This window comes from Spinacia oleracea, chromosome 2, assembly GCF_020520425.1.
Source record: "Spinacia oleracea cultivar Varoflay chromosome 2, BTI_SOV_V1, whole genome shotgun sequence".
Lineage (NCBI taxonomy): Eukaryota > Viridiplantae > Streptophyta > Magnoliopsida > Caryophyllales > Amaranthaceae > Spinacia > Spinacia oleracea.
This window is the reverse complement of record NC_079488.1, coordinates 59,910,819-59,934,796: the sequence shown is the minus strand read 5'-3', so window position 1 is coordinate 59,934,796 and position 23,978 is coordinate 59,910,819.

The following is a 23,978-nucleotide window of genomic DNA, read 5'->3' as shown; positions in this document are numbered from 1 at the left end:
AGCATGTTGAGATTATTATGAGTATGGATTTCATTGTCAATCATGTTGTTCAATATTTATGCATGTATGGTTTGTTTCACATGCAAGGGATGGATTATTTATTACTATGCTATTGTACGGGATGTCTAGCATAGTTTGAGCCAATTATTCGTACCTCGTTGTACTATTTATTTTACCACATGTGAAGGGTTAGCTCACGTAAGCCACCGCACATGTAGGGTTCAGTTGGGAATATTTTGTATGGAATGAATTAGGATTTGTCGTGCAAGGGCACAACCCTCATGTTAATGGGCATGATGTGGAATCTCACTTTGGTGAGGAGGAACATGGTAGTAATTTCACAAGTGTTTTGCTTTGTTGATCACAAGTCGTAAAGCACTAAAATAAGATTGTTTTGGTTGTTGTTTATTAATTGTATGTGTGTTTGTTGTTGAGTCTTGAGTTCGCCTTGAATAAAATATTAATAAACGTAAAGTGCAACCAGAACAAGCTTCAAAACTCTTGGAACGTATATACCTTGAGTATGAACAATGGGGGGGAGACTTGCCGGAAAGCTTGATCTCCTACTAATGATACAAGACGTTGTTTCATTTATATTATGCGCAGGAATTCCGTCGGTATGGCCCGACACTCGGTATGGCCCGATTTTATTATTTATTATTTGGTGTATGGTTGGCTCCCATCACCTTTCCTTTATGGAACATTCTTTTGGCCCGTTCGAAGCTTATTCTAATTAAATTGTGAGTCAAGAGTCGAGTCAAGAGTCGAGTCAAGAGTCGAGTCTTGTATTCATGGTTGGTTTGTTGATTCTTAAATGGCTTTTGCATGATGATTAGTACTTAGTGAATGATGCATGTTTTAGTTTTGTTTCACTCTATTCTTGTAAGTACTCGGCTTTTGCTGACTACGTGCTTTGTGTGTTTCTGGTCATGGCCTTTGCCTTAATGACCCTATGATGATCTATCATTTGCACTTGCATTGATGGGGAGTAGAATAATATAGCAGGTTGGTAGATCAAAATCATGTGGCTTGGGATGATCAAGAGAGTTGCATGCTTTCGTATTTTGAACTATTTATTTATACTTTAATTATGTTTGAAATCGTTGAACTTTTAATACTCTGGTTTTTGGGCCGTCATGGTTCCAAATTGTAGGAGGCCTCGATATTTCATTTATTACGTTTTCAAAAGTTAGTTGACATTAATTTCCGCTGCGTAATTCTGGTAATAGCCTTAACCGTTATCACGGTGGCGGTAATGCTTTAGTAATTCCTTTATTTTAAGTTGGAAAATGATTTTATAAAAGCAAGGAATTATTAGGGTGTTACAAAGTGGTATACTAGAGCTTAGTTTCATTCCTTCTTTGTAGTAAACAATACTACAAAGTGGTAATCGGAGACTAATGCGGAACTTTAGGATTTTTAAATATCATTTTTCTAAAGTCAAAACGTATTATTTTGAGTACTCAATATTTTAAAGGTCAAATACCAATTATTTTGGGTCGTTTGAAATGAGTTGAAAAGTTGGATTATTATTTAATATTAACTAAAAAAAATAAATTCCTTTCGAATTTTTTTATTTTTCCGAAATTTTTCGAATTAATTTCAAAATTATTTTATTAATTTCGGAAATTATTTTATTTAATTATCCGAATTATTTTAATTATTTACTTATTTATTTATTTTCATTCGAATATTATTTCGAATTTACGTTTAAAATTTTCGGATTTCTTTTTAAATCATCCGAAATTTATTTATTTAATTTAACAATAATTCTTATTAATTTTCGATTTTAATTTAAATAATTTCAACAAAGTTAGGAGTTATTTCTTAATTAATTTCGAAAATTAATATTATTTTCAAGTGAGAAATGGGTAGACTAAGAAGGGCATATTAGTCTAAGAATGCATATTATGTGTCAATGAGATTTATTAAGTGTCATGTATATGTTCTAACCATGTTTTAACTTGCTTTATGTGATTAATTGCATCATATTTCATGTTGAGCATATATTTGTGCATTGAAATTGTATGGCTCCACAAACTATTTATTGTATCCTTTGGGTTTGGAATTTCTATGGAAACGCGTTAGTAAGACTTTTGAGTTGTGAATTTTCAGGAATTAGGGATGCTACCTTCTAAGTTCACCAGTCTAGGATACTTAGAGAAGATGGATAATGAGACTCCTCGCACGTATGTTCAGAAGATCGTGTTTGCTTGTGACTATTTGGCTTCGACCAAGAATATGCCCCACCTTAGGCACAAAGATATGATGGCTAGTATGGTTATACATTGTTTACCCCATAAGAACCCTTACATAGACCTCAAGAACAAGTTCAGTGACATGCATTTTGGTGATGGTACCCCTAATTGGTACAAATATTGGACTAGTGATGGTAGGTGGAAGTATGACTCTGAGGTTCTTGCTACTATCTTAGAGGTTGCAGAAAATAGCTATGAGGATGGGAAGTATTCTGCGGGTCTAGGTATGGGCTATGGAGGAGTAGAAAGTGATGGTGAGGATGGCATGATCCATGATGAGCCAACTAGTGAGGTTGAGGAGGATAGTGATGATGATGTGGTAGAGATTGAAAATCCTAACCCTATAGTTCCTGAACCCACTATTGAGATATCCAGTGGATCTGAAGATGAGTTTGAAGAGAATAATGTGGTTGATAGTGAGCCATAACAAAATGATGAGGCTATGGATGAAGACTCGGATCCGGAAGAAGATTTGGATGATCCTAATGATCAAGACTTTACTCCAGAGCAATACAAGGAAAGAAATGATCGTCGTGATGACGTTAGTCTCTAGAGAAATGTAATCCTTAGCTTTATTTTTCGTTGATTAATAAAGTGGCAAAGCTACTATTTATGGGTTTAGTTTTTTTTATAGTTGGAGAATAAATGCTATGGCATTAGTGGATGTAAGACTTATTCGTTGGAGTTTTAATAAAAGAATAGAACTTCCTTTTCGTTATCCTTTAACTTTAATTCTCAATTCTAAGTCTTGTGGGTATCGCAAAGGGATTATTTGTTATTTCTTCAATGAAATTTTATGTGCAAGGTGGTTTAGTAGCAACCATCTAAATTTACTTGCATCGAATAGTGGGGTGAGAAGGCCCAAGAATGGAGCCAACTCTTCCCCTAGGTTGCGCGTAAATGTGTTCTTGTTTTGAGTAGGTTCGTTGTCGAACTAGTCCCTTAGTGATGTCATGTCCAACCAATATTAAAGTTAGCCTTTTTATTTATTCAGGAGAAGGGATATGGCTAGCCAAGAGATTTCTGAAGTGGTTAGACAACTAGCTGAGGTAGTTCGTGACCTAGCTCAAACCAGGGCCAACCCAATGCATGATCCGGCTGGGGAAATGTTTAAGAAAATAGCTCAAAGCAAGCCTCCACTCTATAGCGGAGAGATTGAATCCAGTATGCTTGAGAACTGGTTGAGAGAGTTTGATAAACTCATTGTAGCTGTGAATTGCCCCGAAAACCTTAGGGTGAATAGTGCTGTGTACTACCTGAGAGGTGAAGCTGATTTATGGTGGCAACGATGTGAAAATACCCTTAGAGCCACACCTAACTTTGGATGGGAAGCATTCAAAACTGCACTAAGGAACAAGTTTTACCCACCTTACCTGAAGAAGAAAAAGGCGCAGGAGTTCATTGAACTCAAAATGGGAGGTCTGTCTGTGAAAGAATACTATTCTAAGTTTATAGAGCTATCCAGGTTTGCACCTGAAGTGGTGGCAACGGAAGAGCTCAGGGCTCAAAGATTTGAGAATGGTTTAACCATGGATTTACAGCTGTTGTTGTCTGGAGAGACCTTTACCTCGTTAGACACCCTGTACGGAAAAGCTGCTCACCTGTATGGGTTACAGCAAAGGAAGAATGGTAGTGCTGAAAAGAGAAAGGATGGTGGAAGCTCGAATCAAGGGAATAACCATCAGAATCAGGGGAATTTTAAGAAGCACAAAGGAAATGGGAATTTCCAATTTAGGGCTAACAATGGTGGTAATCACAACAACCAAAGTGGTGGAAGTCAGTCTGGAAGGAATAGAGTACGGACCTACGAATGTAGGCGCTGTAACATGAATCACCCTGGAAAGGATTGTGATGGAAACTTGGTGACTTGTAGGTTCTGTCAGAAGTTAGGCCATAGGGAGTATGAATGTTATTCTAAGAATGGGAAACCTAACCAAGGTAATCACCAAGGCAATAACCGGAATAATCAGAACCGGAATGGGGGAAATGGAGGTGGAAACCAAAGGAACTACTAAGGTGGTAACAATGGCAATAGCAATGGCAATCACCAGAACTATGGAAAGCCTGGAGGGAACCAACAGCAGAATGGGAACCGAAACAACAATGGGAACACCAATGGAGGTGGCTATAACAAAGGAGTTTCCCAAGGAAAGTTGAATGTGATATCTAGGCAAGAAGCGGAAACTTCCTCTGACGTCATAGCGAGTACTTTTTCTATTAATTCCGTTTTAGTTAAAGTTCTATTTGATTCTGGTGCGACTTATTCTTTTATATCAGTAGATACTTTGGGGAAACTAGGGTTGAAAGAGCCTGAATCAATTGAAGTGCCTATAGTCATACCTACTGGTAGTATAGTGAAGTGTACCAAAATCCATAGAGATGTGCCTTTGACCATAGCCAAGACCCTATTCTTGTCTAACCTAATCGAATTTGAGTTAGGACAGCTAGATGTAATTCTAGGGATGGATTGGTTGGCCAAGTTCAAAGCCAAAATAGATTGTGAGAAGCAGAAGGTTCACTTGAGGTCTAGCCTAGGCAAAGTAGTGTCATATCGTCGTTTTGGTAAGCCTAAGAACATAGGAATCATCACGACAATGGAACTCGTGAAGCTAGTCAATAAAGGGAACCTAGCCTTCTTATGTTGTTGTTCCTATGTTTTGGTTGATGACACACACATATTGCAAACTTCCCGATTATGGTTGCTAAATGACTTTGAACAGGCACATGCCCAAGTTTCTATTAGGATAGGAACTTGAATAAACTGGTGAAGTTCCTGAGGTACACTTGGAACAGTCAATGGAGTTTCAGAGATGGAAGTTGTATCTGTTCCAGTTTGAAGTCACAAGAGGAGCAACACAGTTACATATCAAGAGTTCCGGATATCCACAAGAACTATTACAGACTCATAGCCAAGAGTTCCTGTGTTAGCTAGAGAGGAACTCATCAATGTTCCTTGGCTGGAACGTCTGAAGCTTCTGAGTTGCAAGTTCCAGACAAAGGGAAGACATGAAGTCTAGGTAGTCCACTGTACTTAGAATTTTATGTAAATATTAATTATGCTAATGGTATATAGAGTACTCAAGGAACTTATGATTTAATTAGGCCATTTATTTTATTGGAAGCGATTTTTATGGAAAACATTTCATAAATAAAAACAAGTTTTGCATATTTAATATAAAATAGATTTACGTTTTATTTTATTTAAACAAAACCTATTTTCCTAAAAATACTCCTAAGTTTTTGTAGATAAATAAAATCTGTTTTAAAGAAATGTTTTAGGGTTTGATTGAGTCAAATCTCCAACTGCTTCATGGCTGAACGTGGGAAGTGGTCTTCCCCTTGTTCCTCAAGTCAAGGGACGTGGAGACCAAAGTGCTGGCAGTTAGCAGTTGAAGTTTTGAAGGGAACTAACCCTAAGGATAAACACTATAAAAGGGAAATCGTTTTTGGTTTAAAGTACACAAACATTCTGAGAGTTTTTGCTTTCCTAAAAACGTTTTGTCTAAGATTTTCTAAAACAGTTTGTGTCCTAGTTAATTCAAAGTTCCTAAGTCTCTTATATACTCACAAAAGCATTATTAATATCTAGAGTTATCCAAACACGAATTATATTTTGTATTAGTAAGGATAGAGTTATCCTGTTTAGACTTAGAGTTTAAGTCTGAGAGAGAGAAGTTAAGGAGTTGTAATCGAAGTAGATTACTGTGAGGAACACGAGTTTGAGAGGAACTTGTGTTGGAGAGATTATTGTAATCGAGGCATTACCATAATAAAAGAATTCTCTTCTTGATTAGTATCAAGAAGTTTTCACAATTGTTGTTATTGTCTTCTCTATTCTCAGTTTCTTGATTGTTTCTTAAGTTCCGCAAGAAACTTTATCAAAGTTCTAATTACAATTCACCCCCCCCCCTCTTGTGCGTGTTCCTACTGGAATAACAGTTGGTATCAGAGCCAGTACTCACCAAAACACAGGAAACCCTGTTTGAGTCAAGTTCCTGAAAGTATGAACTCACAAGAGAAGCTGGAAGAAGGTTACTCGACACAAAGGCCACCTATGTTCAATGGCAAGTTCTACTCATACTGGAAGAATAGAATGGAGATATTCATCAAAGCTGAAAATTACCAAGTTTGGCGTGTAATTGAAGTTGGAGACTTCGAGGTAACAAAGACCAATGCTGAAAACGAGGTAGTTCCTAAACCAATGTCTGAATTTTCTAAAGAAGACTTTGATAAATATGAGATGAATGCCATGGCTGTCAAAATCTTGCATTGCGGGCTTGGACCTCATGAACACAACAGAGTCATGGGGTGCAAGAACGCAAAACAGATTTGGGAACTACTTCAAGTAACCCACGAAGGAACTAATGAAGTTAAGCGTTCCAAAATTGACCTTTTGATGTCTAAATATGAAAGATTTGAGATGCTTCCAAAAGAAACTATTCAAGAAATGTTCACTAGATTTACTAACATAACCAATGAATTAGTTTCTCTTGGTAGAATCATTCCCACAGATGAACAGGTAAGAAAAATACTAAGAAGCATGCCACAAGATGATCGCTGGAGAACAAAGGTCACTGCACTGTTTGAGACCAAGGACTTCACCAAGTTCAACATTGAACAACTTGCTGGTTCCTTGATGACACACGAACTGCATCTTGGAGCTGCTGTTCCCGAGAGCTCAAGAAATCGAGGACTTGCTCTAAAGGCTGAGGAACTCGATGAATCTGAACCAGATGAAGAAGAGGCTGCCATGCTGGTCAGAAGAATGAGAAAGCTCTATAGGAACTTCAAACCAGGAAACCAGAAAGGAAGGAACTTTGCCAAGAAAATCACTAGTTCCAAAACTGAGCAAGGTTGCTTCAAATGTGGAGAAACTGATCACCAAATTCGTGAATGCCCTCTGTGGGAGAACGACAAGACCAGAGGAAAAGGGAAGGAACAGGTCAAAGATCGCTTCAACAAGTCTACCTTCAACAGACCAAACTTCAAGAAGGCCATGATAGCTGCATGGGGCGAAGCAACAGACTCAGAAGACGATGAGGAACAACCAAATGAAGAAACTGCAAATCTCTGCCTTATGGCTAGAACAGAAGGAACTGATCAAGTTCCATCAGAAGAAGTAAGTTCCTCCACTCTTCAGTGTCTCTCAAAGTCAAAACTAATTGAACTGTTGCTAGAAACTCTAGATGATTACAAAAAGCTAAGTATATTAAAAGCACAAAGTGATAGAGCCTTGGAACTCAGTAAAGACCACATAAATTATCTGAACAATATTAGATCTGATGTCCAAGGCAGGTTCTTTGAATTACTAGATAGAAATACCTCTATTAATGAGTCATTCGAAAAAATTAGAAATGAAAACATCCTTCTACAAGTTCAACTCAGTCAATATAAGATGTTTAATTTAAGTTTAGATCCTACAAAATCCTTGGAAATCAACATGGGAATTTTTAACATCGACTTAGAAAATTTAAACAAAGATCTGATCACCACCAAGGAACAAAAAGAGAAACTGGAAAGGGAACTATCCATGGCCAGGGCACAGAGACAACCACCTAAAGTTCCTCCCAAATGGATTGAGAATGCTCAATCTAAGAGAACAGAAGGATTGGGCTTTAACCATAAAAATAGTCATAAGAAGAAGTATGTGGATCTTCCTAGTGTAAAAGTATGCTTCTCATGTGGAAGTGGAAGTCACATAAGTACTGAGTGTTCCAAGATGAAGGAACAGGATCAAAGAAACATAAATTATGTAAAACAAAAATGGGTTAAGAAGTCTGAAGTTATAGTTGAAAAGGAACTCGAGGAAACCCGAGTTCCTGTAACTAACCTTTGATCTCTTTACAGATTCTAGTGAAGGGGAACAGCTCGTGGTATCTCGACAGCGGGTGTTCCAAACACATGACAGGAGACAAATCTAAATTCCTCTCACTAGAAGCCTACAATGGAGGAACTGTGACCTTTGGAGACAACATGAAAGGAGAAATTATTGGAATTGGAAAAGTTGGAAGGTCAAGTTCCTACGCCATTGAAAATGTATTTTTAGTCGAGGGTTTGATGCACAGTCTACTAAGCATCTCTCAATTCTGTGACAAAGGAAACTCTGTAAGTTTTACTTCTGAAAACTGTCAAATCATAAACAATAACACTGGGAAGGTTATTTTGGAAGGAACTCGTAAAGGGAACACATATTCTGTGGATCTCAATACGGTTCCCAGGAACAATCTAACCTGCCTCAGTGCCTTTGAAGAAAATTCCCTACTATGGCACAGGAGGTTTGGACATGCTAGTTTCTCGCTGCTTGACAAACTAAGATCAAAGGAACTGGTTCGAGGACTCCCCTCAATCAAGTTCCTAACTGATAAAGTGTGTGATGCATGTGCAAAAGGCAAGCATGTCCGAAGTTCCTTTAAATCTAAGAAATTGGTAAGCACCACAAAACCATTGGAACTCATCCATATGGACTTATGTGGACCAATGAGAATTCAAAGCAGAAGTGGGAAAAAATATGTATTAGTTATTGTTGATGATTACTCTCGCTTTACTTGGGTCATATTTCTAACAAGCAAGGATGAAACGTTTGATGAGTTTGTTACATTTTCAAAGAAAATCCAGAAAACCACAGGTCACCAACTGATCCATATAAGATCAGATCATGGAACAGAATTTGAAAACTACAAATTCGATGAATACTGCAAGGAACAAGGTATGGACCACAATTTCTCAGCTCCCAGAACTCCACAACAAAATGGAGTTGTTGAGAGGAAAAATAGAACCCTAGAGGACATGGCAAGAACCATGCTAATAGCCAGTTCCTTGCCTAGGAACTTCTGGGCTGAAGCAGTCAATACTGCTTGTTACATTATAAATAGAGTTATGATTCGAGCAATCCTAAACAAAACCCCCTATGAGCTACTAAAAGGTATAAAACCCAACATCTCTTACTTTAGAGCCTTTGGGAGCAAATGTTTTGTCCACAACAATGGAAAAAGGAACTTGGGGAAGTTTGATGAAAGAAGCGACGAGGCAGTGTTCCTAGGATATGCCTTAAATAGCAAGGCTTATAGAGTTTATAACAAAAGATCTATGTGTGTTGAGGAAAGTGTACATATAATATTTGATGAATCTAACAAAACTGACATAGTACAGGAACAAGAATTTTTCGAGATTGGTTTATCTCGTGCTGCAGAAAATGATGAGGAGTTCCAAATAAGCAAACACACAGCAAGAGGAACTGCTCAACAAAATCAAGAAGTTCCCGTACTAGAGGAACAAGCAGAAAACCAAGAAGATCCAGAAACAACACCAGAGGAACCCCAACAGGGAACTCAGGTCATAGAAGGAACTGACGAAAATGCCACAACACCAGTAGCTCAATTTCAACCTAAACCTTGGAAGCATCTAAAGTCCCACCCAATGGAACTCATTGTGAGTGACATCAGAAAAGGAACTCAGACAAGGTCACAACTAAGGAACTTTTGCGCATTCCACGCGTTCCTCTCCATATTTGAGCCAAGAAATCACACTGAGGCTCTGGAAGATGCTGACTGGATCATTGCCATGCAAGAAGAATTAAATGAATTCAAAAGAAACAAGGTATGGCACTTGGAACCCAAACCAAAGCACCAGAAGGTGATAGGGCTAAAATGGGTGTTCCGGAACAAGAAAGATGAACATGCAACAATCATAAGGAACAAAGCAAGGTTAGTGGTCAAAGGTTATAATCAACAGGAAGGCATTGACTTTGAAGAAACATTTGCACCTGTTGCTAGATTAGAAGCCATTAGAATCTTAATTGCTTTTGCTGCTTTCATGGGTTTTAAACTTTATCAAATGGATGTTAAATGTGCTTTCTTAAACGGTTTCTTAGAGGAAGATGTTTATGTGGAACAGCCCCCTGGATTTGAAAATCCCGAATTTCCAAATCACATTTACAAATTAGATAAGGCTCTCTATGGACTAAAACAAGCCCCTAGATCTTGGTACGAGAGATTATCAAAGTTCCTCCTTCAAAATGATTTTAAAAGAGGTAGAATAGACAAAACCTTATTCTTAAAATCTAGAGGAACTGACTTGTTAGTAGTTCAAATTTATGTTGATGATATATTATTTGGAGCAACTAATGAAAATTTGTGCAAGGATTTTGCAAGCTTGATGAGCAGTGAATTTGAAATGAGTATGATGGGGGAACTCAACTTCTTCCTTGGTTTACAAATCAAGCAAACCGAGGAGGGAATCATGATACACCAACAAAAGTATGTGAAGGAACTCCTAAAGAAATATGAGCTAGAGTCAGCCAAAGTAAATCACACTCCCATGGGAACTGCTACCAGATTAGACACTGATCCAAATGGAAAAAGTGTGAATCAAACAAAATACAGAGGTATGATTGGATCTCTATTATATTTAACAGCCAGTAGACCTGACATTTCTTTTAGTGTAGGACTATGTGCAAGATTTCAATCAAATCCAAAGGAGTCCCATCTAACTGCGGTGAAAAGAATACTAAGATATCTCAAAGGAACTGATGACCTATGCCTTTACTATCCAAGAAGTGGATCCTTCGAGCTAAGAGGATATGCAGATGCTGATTATGCAGGTGACTTAGTGAATAGAAAAAGCACATCAGGTATGGTACAGTTCCTAGGTCCATGCATGGTTTCTTGGGGTTCCAAGAAACAGAATACTGTTGCTCTATCCACAGCTGAAGCTGAGTATGTAGCTGCTGCAGCTTGTTGCTCACAAATTCTATGGATAAAACAACAGTTAAGAGATTTTGGTATTATCTATGATTGTGTTCCTATCTATTGTGATAACACTAGTGCTATTTGTATTTCAAAAGATCCGGTTCATCATTCCCGAGTCAAACACATCCACATCAGACACCATTTCCTTAAAGATAATGTTGAGAAAGGTTTGATCAAATTGGACTTTTGCCAAACTGATCACCAAATTGCTGATATTTTAACTAAGCCTTTGAACAGAGAGAAACATGAGAAAATGAGAATGGAACTCGGAATGATCAAGCTAAGGTAATTGCCAAATTGGAGTTCCTCTAAGGCAAAAGCAAAAATCATGGTACATATAGACTATTACAAACACAAAATCTTGTGTGCAAACATAGTTGAAGCTTACCATCGTGGCAAATTCACTCACACTTCAAATGAGCAAGGTAAGCAGTTCCTTTCAAACTAGTTAAGTCAGAGATACGAAATTAAGCAAGTCAAAGTCAAACACAATTTTCTTTTTTTTTATTTTCCTTTTATTTTTATCTATTTTTTTTAATTAAAAACCGAATACCCATATTCAAAGAATGTTTGGAACGGTTCCATTGGCAATAAATAGGAGAAACTCTTCACCTTCCACAATCAATCCATGCAACCCCCTTTCTCTCTCTCACACGCCTTCTCCACTGACATCACCTCTCCTTCCACCTATAAAATAAAAAACCTCAACCATGGTTCTCACAAGCAACAACACTGATCTCACATCCCTCAAACGAAAGAGAAACCCTTCATCACCTGTTCCCATGGATACCTCACCCATTCAATCGCCAATTCCTCTTCGATCCCACAACCCAATGCTCGCAATCACTCAGGGGGAACAAACCAACACTGACATCGAAATGAAATCCCAAATCTCAAACCCTAGATCCTCCACAAGAAAATCCAAAAAACGACGAGTGGAAACTTCTGGTGAAAACATCGAGGAAACAGAGGAGATTGCTCAAACTCAGGGGGAAGTAAAAGGGTCCAAGAAACTCACTGCAAAGGAAAACAATCTGGTCGAGGGGTTCGCAATCAACTCAACATGGTGTGAAGCCACGAAATTCAAAGAGTTGATGGAAATCCTTGAACAACAAAAGTGGGTAAGTCTGTTGAGTACCTATGCCAAATCCCCCTTAATTCCTGAAGCTATGAAAGAATTTTGCAAGAACTTTGCATGTGTTGATAATGTATGCTCAAGTAAAGTGAATGGAACTCGCATCGAATTTGATGCCTCTTATCTGGAACAGCTGTTTGGTACACCCAATAGGGGTTTTGATATGTGGCTCAAAGGTCAAATCACAGTGACCATAGATAATGTAGATGAGAAAGATATAGTTGGTTCCATTGGAGGAGATTCTAAAGTATCCACCTCCACCTCACACAACTGCTTTTCACCTCTTCAAAAATTGCTGTTTAATATTGTGTGGAGAGGTGTAGTTCCTCGAACTCAGAAAAGGAACATAGCAAGTCTGTTTGATGCATGTCTCATGTATTGTCTTGAAAGGAAAATTCCCATAAACTTTCCTGCAATCATGATCAAACACTTATCCACCTGTATCCCCAAATTCAAAATTCCATACTCCTCCCTTCTCACAGAAATCTTCAAAAGCTTCTCAGTTGACCTTAGCCCATACTTTGTGATTCCCTTAAAATCCACCCAAATCCTTCAACTTGAAATGCTCCATCTGTTAAATCTTAAAGTGGTTCAGGGTAAAGTCATTAGGGCTGGAAAGGAAGAGAAACAAGATGAGGAAGATCAGGAAGGAATTGCAGTTAAAGAAGAAGTGGAGGAGGAGGAGGAACTCGAACAAATAGAGGTCCCTTTACCTCGAGGGAACAGAAAGAGTGTAGGAAAAAGAAAGAGCATGAGGGTAGCAATGAAGGAGAACAAGAAAAGAGGGCCTGTCTTCATGGAAATAAATGAGGAAGGAGATGTCAAGGAGATGCCCATAGAGGAGGATGCTGTTCCCCTGAATCAAGAGGAACTGCCTGAAACTGTTAGGCCAAGAAAAAGGACACCCAGATCCTCCAAAAAGTCCAAAGCTCGTTGTGTTCCATCTGAACAGGAACATGTTCAAGATCATGGGGGTGCCTGGAACACAAAGGATGATCAGATATTGGAGCTAAAGGCAACAGTTGCTCGTCTGGTGGAACTACAGGAGGGAACAGATCACAGGATTAGCTCAATGCAGGCCCACATAGGTGCATTGGTTTCAAGTGTCAAGACTCTCCAAAACGATCTTCACCACTACTCAGAACAAGCCAATGCAACTCGTGCCACAATCCTCACCAAGATCAACAATCTGGAATCTTTTGAGGAGACTGTGATAGAAGAAACTGCTGGTTCTGGTTCCCCATCCCAAGCCTAAATCACCCTATCCCATGTTTCTTTTATCTTTTGCCATGGAACAATTTTTTTTTTTTTTTTTTTGCTTTCGGTTTGTATAATTTTTAAACTTGGGTATTTGTTCCATCTTATTCTGACTTGCTTGGTTACACATATCTATGCTTTCTAGTCTTGATCATTACTGCTTGCTTTCAATTTATTGTATGAGTTAGTTTAATACTTTGAGGCTAGCTTAACTTGCCAAACGTTGATCGTGGGGCACTGAGTTTGGAATGGCTATATTTCGTGCTATGCTTTTTGTTGATGTCAACAGGGGGAAGTCATGGGTGCAAACTTCCAAGGCACACTCAATCCAGTTCCTGAATCAATCTCTCTGAATCTCTCTGTAAGCCAAGGGTGCTCCTCTTTCTTCTCTCTAATCTTTCTCTTCTGTTTTTCAATTTTTATGTTCTGTTTCACAATAGTCTGTATAAGTTCTTGTTTGTTTGTACTTACTCTCTTTGTAAAAAGTTTGCAAGTGTTGTCATCACCAAAAAGGGGGAATATTGTTGTTCCTATGTTTTGGTTGATGACACACACATATTGCAAACTTCCCGATTATGGTTGCTAAATGACTTTGAACAGGCACATGCCCAAGTTTCTATTAGGATAGGAACTTGAATAAACTGGTGAAGTTCCTGAGGTACACTTGGAACAGTCAATGGAGTTTCAGAGATGGAAGTTGTATCTGTTCCAGTTTGAAGTCACAAGAGGAGCAACACAGTTACATATCAAGAGTTCCGGATATCCACAAGAACTATTACAGACTCATAGCCAAGAGTTCCTGTGTTAGCTAGAGAGGAACTCATCAATGTTCCTTGGCTGGAACGTCTGAAGCTTCTGAGTTGCAAGTTCCAGACAAAGGGAAGACATGAAGTCTAGGTAGTCCACTGTACTTAGAATTTTATGTAAATATTAATTATGCTAATGGTATATAGAGTACTCAAGGAACTTATGATTTAATTAGGCCATTTATTTTATTGGAAGCGATTTTTATGGAAAACATTTCATAAATAAAAACAAGTTTTGCATATTTAATATAAAATAGATTTACGTTTTATTTTATTTAAACAAAACCTATTTTCCTAAAAATACTCCTAAGTTTTTGTAGATAAATAAAATCTGTTTTAAAGAAATGTTTTAGGGTTTGATTGAGTCAAATCTCCAACTGCTTCATGGCTGAACGTGGGAAGTGGTCTTCCCCTTGTTCCTCAAGTCAAGGGACGTGGAGACCAAAGTGCTGGCAGTTAGCAGTTGAAGTTTTGAAGGGAACTAACCCTAAGGATAAACACTATAAAAGGGAAATCGTTTTTGGTTTAAAGTACACAAACATTCTGAGAGTTTTTGCTTTCCTAAAAACGTTTTGTCTAAGATTTTCTAAAACAGTTTGTGTCCTAGTTAATTCAAAGTTCCTAAGTCTCTTATATACTCACAAAAGCATTATTAATATCTAGAGTTATCCAAACACGAATTATATTTTGTATTAGTAAGGATAGAGTTATCCTGTTTAGACTTAGAGTTTAAGTCTGAGAGAGAGAAGTTAAGGAGTTGTAATCGAAGTAGATTACTGTGAGGAACACGAGTTTGAGAGGAACTTGTGTTGGAGAGATTATTGTAATCGAGGCATTACCATAATAAAAGAATTCTCTTCTTGATTAGTATCAAGAAGTTTTCACAATTGTTGTTATTGTCTTCTCTATTCTCAGTTTCTTGATTGTTTCTTAAGTTCCGCAAGAAACTTTATCAAAGTTCTAATTACAATTCACCCCCCCCCTCTTGTGCGTGTTCCTACTGGAATAACATATGTAATGTGAGGAACCTAGAGCATGTGATCAAGGATCAGCCTGAGGATATTGCAGTAGTCAACGAATTCCTTGATGTATTTCCAGAAGAGATCTTGGGGATGCCTCCCAATCGACCTATTGACTTCACCATAGATTTAGTGCCTGGAACCGCCCCTATTTCAAAAGCACCTTATCGAATGGCTCCAGCAGAAATGAATAAGTTAAAAAGCCAACTAGAGGATCTATTGGAGAAAGGTTATATTAGGCCAAGTGCATCGCCTTGGGGAGCACCAGTGTTGTTTGTGAAGAAAAAGGATGGAAGTATGAGGCTCTGTATAGACTACAGGGAGCTCAATAAGGTCACAATCAAGAAAAAATATCCATTACCTAAGATAGAAGACCTATTTTGACCAATTTATGGAAGTAGGAAATTTCTGGAAGATCGAATTGTGATCAGGTTGTCATCAATTGAGAATTGCGGATAACGGTATACCAAAGACTGCATTTAGGACAAGATATAGTCATTTCGAGTTCACTGCTATGCCATTTGGGTTGGCCAATGCACCTACAATATTCATGGACTTGAAGAATCGTGTGTTCCATGCATTTATGGATAAGCTTTTAGTATTTTTATAGATGATATCTTGGTGTATTCGAAGAGCAATAAAGAACATGTTGAATATTTTGGGTCTATGTCAAGTAGACTTAGGGATAACCAATTCTATACCAAACTATCTATGTGTGAATTCTGGATGCAGAATGTCACATTTTGGGGTATCTAGTGTCTAAAGAAGAAGTTGCAGTGAATCATGCCAAGTCTAAAGTTGCTAGTGAATGGCCTACACCAAAGAGTGTCACTGAAATTTGAAGTTTTCTTAGTTTAACTGGATATTATAGACTCTTTGTGCAAGACTTGTCTAGGATACCCAAACCAATGACTACCTTGATGAAGAAAGAAGCTAAGTTTGAGTGGAATGAGAATTGTGAGGAAGCATTCCAAGCTATAAAGATGTGTTTGACAACCGTGTCAGTGTTAACCCTACCGGATGGAAATGATACCTATAATGTGTATAGTGATGCATCAAAGAATGGTTTAGGGTGTGTATTGATGCAGAACGGGAAGGTTATTGTGTATACATCAAGGAAATTAAAACCGTATAAACCTAAGTACCCTACCCATGACATAGAGCTAGCAGCCATATTGTTTGCATGGGTGAGATTAAGGAGAATCAGGCTGGTGATGTAAAGTTGGAGCGAATCAAGGAAAAGATTTCGCAAGGAAGGGAATTAGATTTCAAGATCCATGATGATGGAAGTTTGAGGTACAAAGGCAGGAGGTGCGTGCCTAAAAAATGTGGTGAATTGAAGGAGAAATTGATGGGAGAAGGTCACAATACGCCATATTCTGTGCACCCGGGTGGTGACAAGTTGTATAAGGATTTGAAAAAGGTCTATTGGTGGCAAAGAATGAGGAATGAAGTAGCTGAATTTGTTGCAAGATGCTTGACTTGTCAAAAGGATAAGATTGAACGTAGGAGACCTCAAGGAAAGGTTATACCATTAGAATTCCCAAGTTGGAAACCAGACTATATTTCAATGGACTTTGTCACTTGTTTGCCCAAGTCAAAGCTAGGAAATGACACCAATTGGGTTGTGGTAGATAGACTGACCAAGCCAGCAGTGTTTATACCAGTGAAGAAGCTAGAAATATGGAGCAACTTGCTAAGGCTTGCATTAAGTATGTTGTGAGACTACATGGAGTTCCTAAGGATATCATGCCAGATAAGGATTCAAGGTTTCTTTCAATCTGGGAAAGTGTACAGAAGAACTTTGGCACGACATTGAAAATGAGTATAACGTTCTATCCATCCACATATGGACAAACTTAGACACTTGAGGATATACTTCGTACATGTGAAATAGATTTCCAAGGAAGTCGGGAAGATAGTTTAGATTTGATTGATTTTCCTATAACAATAGCTATCATGCCAGTATAGGAATGACACCATTTGAGCCTTGGATGGAAGGAAATGTAGAAATCCACTATGTTGGAGCGACGTCAGTAAGACAGTTTTGTTAGGACCTCAAATGATAGAGGACACAATAAACCAAATTAGAACTATTCAATCAAAGATTCAAGCAGCGCAAGATTGCCAAAAGAGCTGTGCATACTTGACAAAAGTTTCTAGTGGGTGAAAAATTGTTACTCAAAGTTTCACCAATGAAAGATGTGATAAGAGTTGGCAAGAAAGAAAAATTTAGCCTAAAGTATATAGGCCCATATGAAATCCTAGAACGGATAGGAAAGGTAGCTTATAGACTAGCCTTACCAATGGACCTACATAGAATGCATAATGTGTTTCATATATCTCAATTGAGAAAGTATGTTCCGGATAAGTTGCAAGTGTTGCAACCAGAAACCAATAGAATTAGACCAAATTTTATCTTTCAATGAAAGACCAGTCAAAGTCCTAGTACACGAACTAAGGGTGTTAATATTGTGAAAGTTTTGTGGTCTAATGAAGTTTTGTGGTCCCGGGAAGCTTAGGACGATATGAGAAAGAATTATCCATAGCTATTTCCCAAGGGTAGTTGAGTTACGGGGTCGTAACTCGTTTCTGTTAAGGGGGGTAGAGTGCGGTAGAATTTCGCGCTTTTACCTTATTTTCCCTCATTCTGTGCTTAATTTAGTGCCTTCTATGGATATTGCACTTCATATTGTCATGTTGAATTACTTAAAGAGTACAGCAACTAAAACTTTTTGCAAAGAAAACGCAATAAAGTCTCATAAAGTCTCAAGTTTTTATTTCAAGTTTTGATTTCCGAGCCCAAGTTTCGGGACGAGACTCCTTTTAAGGAGGGTAGACTGTAATACCTCGTATTTTTCTGTATTTTATAAATATATTTTATTATATTTATAAAGTATTTTTATGATTTTTAGAATTTAAAACGCATTTAAATGTTATTTAAATGTATTTTATTTTATTAGAATATTAAACGAATTTATTATTTAATATATGTTGGGAATTTAATTGGGTTTCAAAAGTAAAACGATTTTAAATGAATCTAGCCCAATTCAATTCCAAGTTCAAGTCCAAACAAATTAAACAAGCCCATCCTATGTTTAATGAAGCCCGAAAGGGAATCCTAAAGCCTAGCCCATCTTTGAGTTTCCTAAGTCTATAAATATAGGTGCTCACCCTCAAAATCGCTCCCTATTATTCATTAAATCTAAAAATAAAACCCTAACCCTAAATTCTTCTTTCTTTCGTCGAACTTATGTTTGGCCGTTTTTCTCCTACTTTCGTTCGTTTTCAGAAAAAGGTTTCTTCTTCAAAGTTGTAGATCTCGAAAAGTTCTTGAACTTTGCCCCAAGAATTGATCAATTCCGAGTGGCAGATTAAAACTTATGAGCGTTCTAAAATCCTGCTCCAGTAATTTTTCTCCCTCTTGCTCCCTCGCGCAGCGCTCGCCCTTCCCCTTGCGCGCTGCTGCTGTGTGCTATTGTTGTTGCTGTGTGTGCTGCTCTCGCCCAGCCACACGCCCCTCGCTTCACTCTCCTGCTCGCCCTCTTGTCCCGCGCGCCAGCTGCTGCTGCTGTGCCTGCCTTCGATCCTGCCCGCGCGCGCACACACGGAACGTGTGTGTGTGTGTGTTATTTTTGTTCGTTGTTCAATCTTTTTCGCCCAATCACTTAAATTCGTGGTTGTTCCGTGCTATAGGCCGGATTGGTATAATTCTCTTCTTCCTTGCCTATTCTATTTAAATTCCGTATTTTGAATTATATTAATATTATTGGTTTTGTTTAATTAAAATGCTGGGATCGGTTATGAACACCGAAATTTGAGGATTTATATGTTTGAATTATTGAAGGATGTTTTGAATTGAAATATTATAATTTTCAGATTTGAAGTATATATTAAAGCTTCAATTTTTATTAGTTTTAATGGTTTTAATTACAAACTATGATTGGAGTTTTAATCTAAGCCTTATGGGTGATTGATTAGCATAATTAGATGATGAATTTAATTATGATAATCAATTATATTTTTCAGAATATTATAAAGACTTAAAACGTCGATTTTTAATGGTTTTATGCATGAAAATAAATTAATTTCATGCTAGGGTTTTAAACGATTGATTGAGATGATTATTTTATTAATGAACGATTAAGTTCTAATTAATTCAAGTGTTTTAAAACTAAACAAAGTTGCTGGAAATTTAGTAAACATGGATAATAATTAAGTTTCTCCATTGTGTTTATAGGAGTTGATTTCTAGTAAGTTGTGATTCGCTCAGTGGTCCCCGTACTTAGGTATTCCAGGTACGTACAAGTGTAGGGCGACCACACCAATTGTCAAGAGAATTACATGATTGTTGTTGATGTGAATTATATTATGTGGAATCATGTTTATTTTGGTGAACGATCATGTGATTTATGATGTTGGATTTATTGGATTAATTGTTGAACAAGCATGTTGAGATTATTATGAGTATGGATTTCATTGTCAATCATGTTGTTCTTTATGCATGTATGGTTTGTTTCACATGCAAGGGATGGATTATTTATTATTATGCTATTGTACGGGATGTCTAGCATACTTTGAGCCAATTATTCGTACCTCGTTGTACTATTTATTTTACCACATGTGAAGGGTTAGCTCACGTAAGCCACCGCACATGTAGGGTTCAGTTGGGAATATTTTGTATGGAATGAATTAGGATTTGTCGTGCAAGGGCACAACCCTCATGTTAATGGGCATGATGTGGAATCTCACTTTGGTGAGAAGGAACATGGTAGTAATTTCACAAGTGTTTTGCTTTGTTGATCACAAGTCGTAAAGCACTAAAATAAGAATGTTTTGGTTGTTGTTTATTAATTGTATGTGTGTATGTTGTTGAGTCTTGAGTTCGCCTTTAATAAAATATTAATAAACGTAAAGTGCAACCAGAACAAGCTTCAAAACTCTTGGAATGTATATACCTTGAGTATGAACAATGGGGGGGAGACTTGCCGGAAAGCTTGATCTCCTACTAATGATACAAGACGTTGTTTCATTTATATTATGCGCAGGAATTCCGTCGGTATGGCCCGACACTCGGTATGGCCCGATTTTATTATTTATTTTTTGGTGTATGGTTGGCTCCCATCACCTTTCCTTTATGGAACATTCTTTTGGCCCGTTCGAAGCTTATTCTAATTAAATTGTGAGTCAAGAGTCGAGTCAAGAGTCGAGTCAAGAGTCGAGTCTTGTTTTCATGGTTGGTTTGTTGATTCTTAAATGGATTTTGCATGATGATTAGTACTTAGTGAATGATGCATGTTTTAGTTTTGTTTCACTCTATTTTTGTAAGTACTCAGCTTTTGCTGACTACGTGCTTTGTGTGTTTCTGGTCATGGCCTTTGCCTTAATGACCCTATGATGATCTATCATTTGCACTTGCATTGATGGGGAGTAGAATAATATTGCAGGTTGGTAGATCAAAATCATGTGGCTTGAGATGATCGAGAGAGTTGCATGCTATCGTATTTTGAACTATTTATTTATACTTTAATTATGTTTGAAATCGTTGAACTTTTAATACTCTGGTTTTTGGGCCGTCATGGTTCCAAATTGTAGGAGGCCTTGATATTTCATTTATTACGTTTTCAAAAGTTAGTTGACATTAATTTCCGCTGCGTAATTCTGGTAATAGCCTTAACCGTTATCACGGTGGCGGTAATGCTTTAGTAATTCCTTTATTTTAACTTGGAATATGATTTTATAAAAGCAAGGAATTATTAGGGTGTTACACCTGGTATGTCGTTGATTTTGAGTATTGATCAGCATCTGCTAGTAATGTTTCATGGCTTATATACATGCACATTGAGGAGGACGAAGGCATTTTTTCTATTTAGGTAGCCTTCAGATGAAATTAGATACATTTGTTCCCTTTTTGCTACCCATGTTGTTTCTTATGCCTCTTTATTCGGTGACTAGCCATATTACAAGCCCATTGAAGCCCCATTGGTTACTAGTCCCAAGCTTAGCTTGGGGGAGCTAATAGTAAGTGAGGCGAGGAGTTGTAGTGTGCTACATTTTGAGCACAAATTGGGTGTTGAAAGAGAAATAAGGGAATTTTTCTTATCTTGTGTGTTGTTTGAAAAGAAAAAAAAAATTAAGAATGAAAGAGATGAGAAGGATGTAAAATGTGAAAGCCCCCCCCCCCCCCCAAAAAAAAAAAAAATCAAAAAAGAAAGAATTCGAGCGAGAAAGAAAAGAAAAGAAAAATTTGACATGCTCAAAAAATTTCAAAGCATGAATTCACTCAAGTATTGTAATTTTTATCTTTATGAGTGATTGCTTATAATTGTGAAAGAAGGCAAGAAAGTATGGTGTAGTTCATTTGTTGTTTCATCATGTGTTGAGTGGGAGAGTTGTGGTCATCACTTGTGATTGTTCATGGGTTTTGCTAGGATTTATGCTCCCTAAAGCCAAGGCTTTAAGCTCACATTTTACCCAAATTTACCACACCCATACCTAAGCCTAACATTACAAGCTTTGAAGACCTTCCGACCTTTGTGCATAGAGTCATGTTAATGTGAAAGTAGTTGCTTATCAATGCAAGTTATGACGTGGCATATTCCGAGTCGACTATTAGGTTAAGTGCATGTCCTTTTAAACACACGAGTGTTGTGAGTTTGGAGGGCATTGTTCACATAAATTGTTTGGAGGGGAGCAAACGGGTACATCTTTTATCCGCCACATAAATGAGTGCATAGTGTGTAAGCACTAGTCTTGAATTCCATGTACCCTTGTGGTTTTCAATGCGTGACAATTGTTAAGGAAGATTTATAGTCGAATGGTCTTGGTTGGTTGACATTGATGCATGCTTGTTGGATTTTTTTTTTGGCAAATAATAGGGAATTATATTACCAAAGATAAAGGTTACACCAAAGCAACAATCACCAACACAAAGTTCCCAACAGACTGCGAACACTACAAACATGCAAACTGTTAAGTTACGACAAATATAAAACATATATTTCATGAGGAAAAACCATAAAGCCAGGAATCCAAATTAATTTTCCACTGATATGCATGTTTTATATAGTATTTTTACCCCCGTCCCTTAGTACTTTTATGTGTCAAACGTGCTCTTAGGAGCCGTTTCTAGTACTAATGTGTGTTATTGAGTGTGCCTTGAGTTTCAGGTTTGATTATGAGAAATTGGTCGTTTTAGACCCGTTTCATTGTTGATCTAGGCCACTATATGAGTCCGAGAAGTTCGGGACCTCCATCGTCGACTTTCGGGAGCCTTGGATGCTTATGGTTGAGCCCCGGGAGTTAGACTCAGTGATATGGGCGAGCTACATTGAAGATTGCAAATCGCCCTGGAAGCTGTGGGCGAAATGCAACCATCGGGCGGAATTATAAGCAATATGGAAGCATCAACGCGCGCCCGATCGGGCGCAGCTCGCCCGATCCGGATCGGGCGGTCAATCTGGAGGTTGTATGGAGAATTCACAAACCGCCCGATTGGGCGGATTTTGGCCCGATCGGGCCGACTATCGAGTGGATCGCCCGATCGGGCGAAGCGACGCCCGATCGGGCGACGCCAACCCCCAGCACTTATGCGCGAGTTTTCTTTCCGTTTTTTGGGCTTTATTTTGGGCAAACTATATAAGCAAGCCTTAATTGTTTTTAGAGTACACTTTATTTTCTAGTATTGAAGCTTAGTATTATTTCCTTAGCCTAATTTTCTCTCTAGTTTATGCAAAAACACTTAGTTTAATTCTCAAATAAAAATTCAAGCTTTCAATTCCCTTGTTCTTCAAATAGGTATTAATTCTTATTTCAACTCATTGTCTTGCTTTAATAATGCTTTCAATTATGATTATTGCTTTGTTTATTGTCAACATGCTTGAGTAGTTTAATTTCTAGGGTTGGGGATCCATGAATAATATGAAGGGATGATTGAATGATTATGATTGTTGGCATTGTAATTGATTCCTATTGATTGGTTTATTTCACTATACAATTAGATTTGCGCAGGTTTAATTGTGGTAGTTATGCAATATCAAATTAAGATTCGAGAGATGCAATTTGATGTTTAGGCTTGTGTCAATAGGTAGAATTAGAGTTAATACGTAGCGAGAGCCTGTTAATTCTATGTCTATGATTAGTATCGACTTGAGAGAGCATGCTAATCTAATTAATTACTTTTTTGATTGTCGTGATTGTTCAATGTCCTGGATTATTATTTGTTGGCAAGCCTATACCCTAGATTCCTTAATATATTGATTCATTCTTGTTTAATATTCGTGTAATCCCCCGTAAATTTATAAACATTATTTATATATTTTAACGTATAGATTATTATATTTAAATAAGAATTGACGGATTTTAGAAATAAATATATAATTAACGTATATTTATTTATTACATTTTTAATATTTTTAACGATTTATGAAATCAAAAGTAATTTTAGAATTTTACGTTGAAAAGAAATCGAATTACGAAAACTGATTGAATTAAGAAAACGATCCTATTCGGTTTTGGATTTGAATCCTAAAACTAAAATCTAATTCTAGCCCATTTTGCAAAGCCCAAACAATAATCCCAAAACAAATCCCCCTCTTCTTTTCTATTTCACACGTGAAACAAAAAGAACCCAAGCAAACCCCCTTCACTATTCACGTAACAAGGAACAAGAACCCTCAAGAACTCCTTCTCCCTCACGTTGTCGTCCTCCTCCTGCTCTCCTCGCTGCCGACTTGCCCAGCTGCCGGACAACCAGT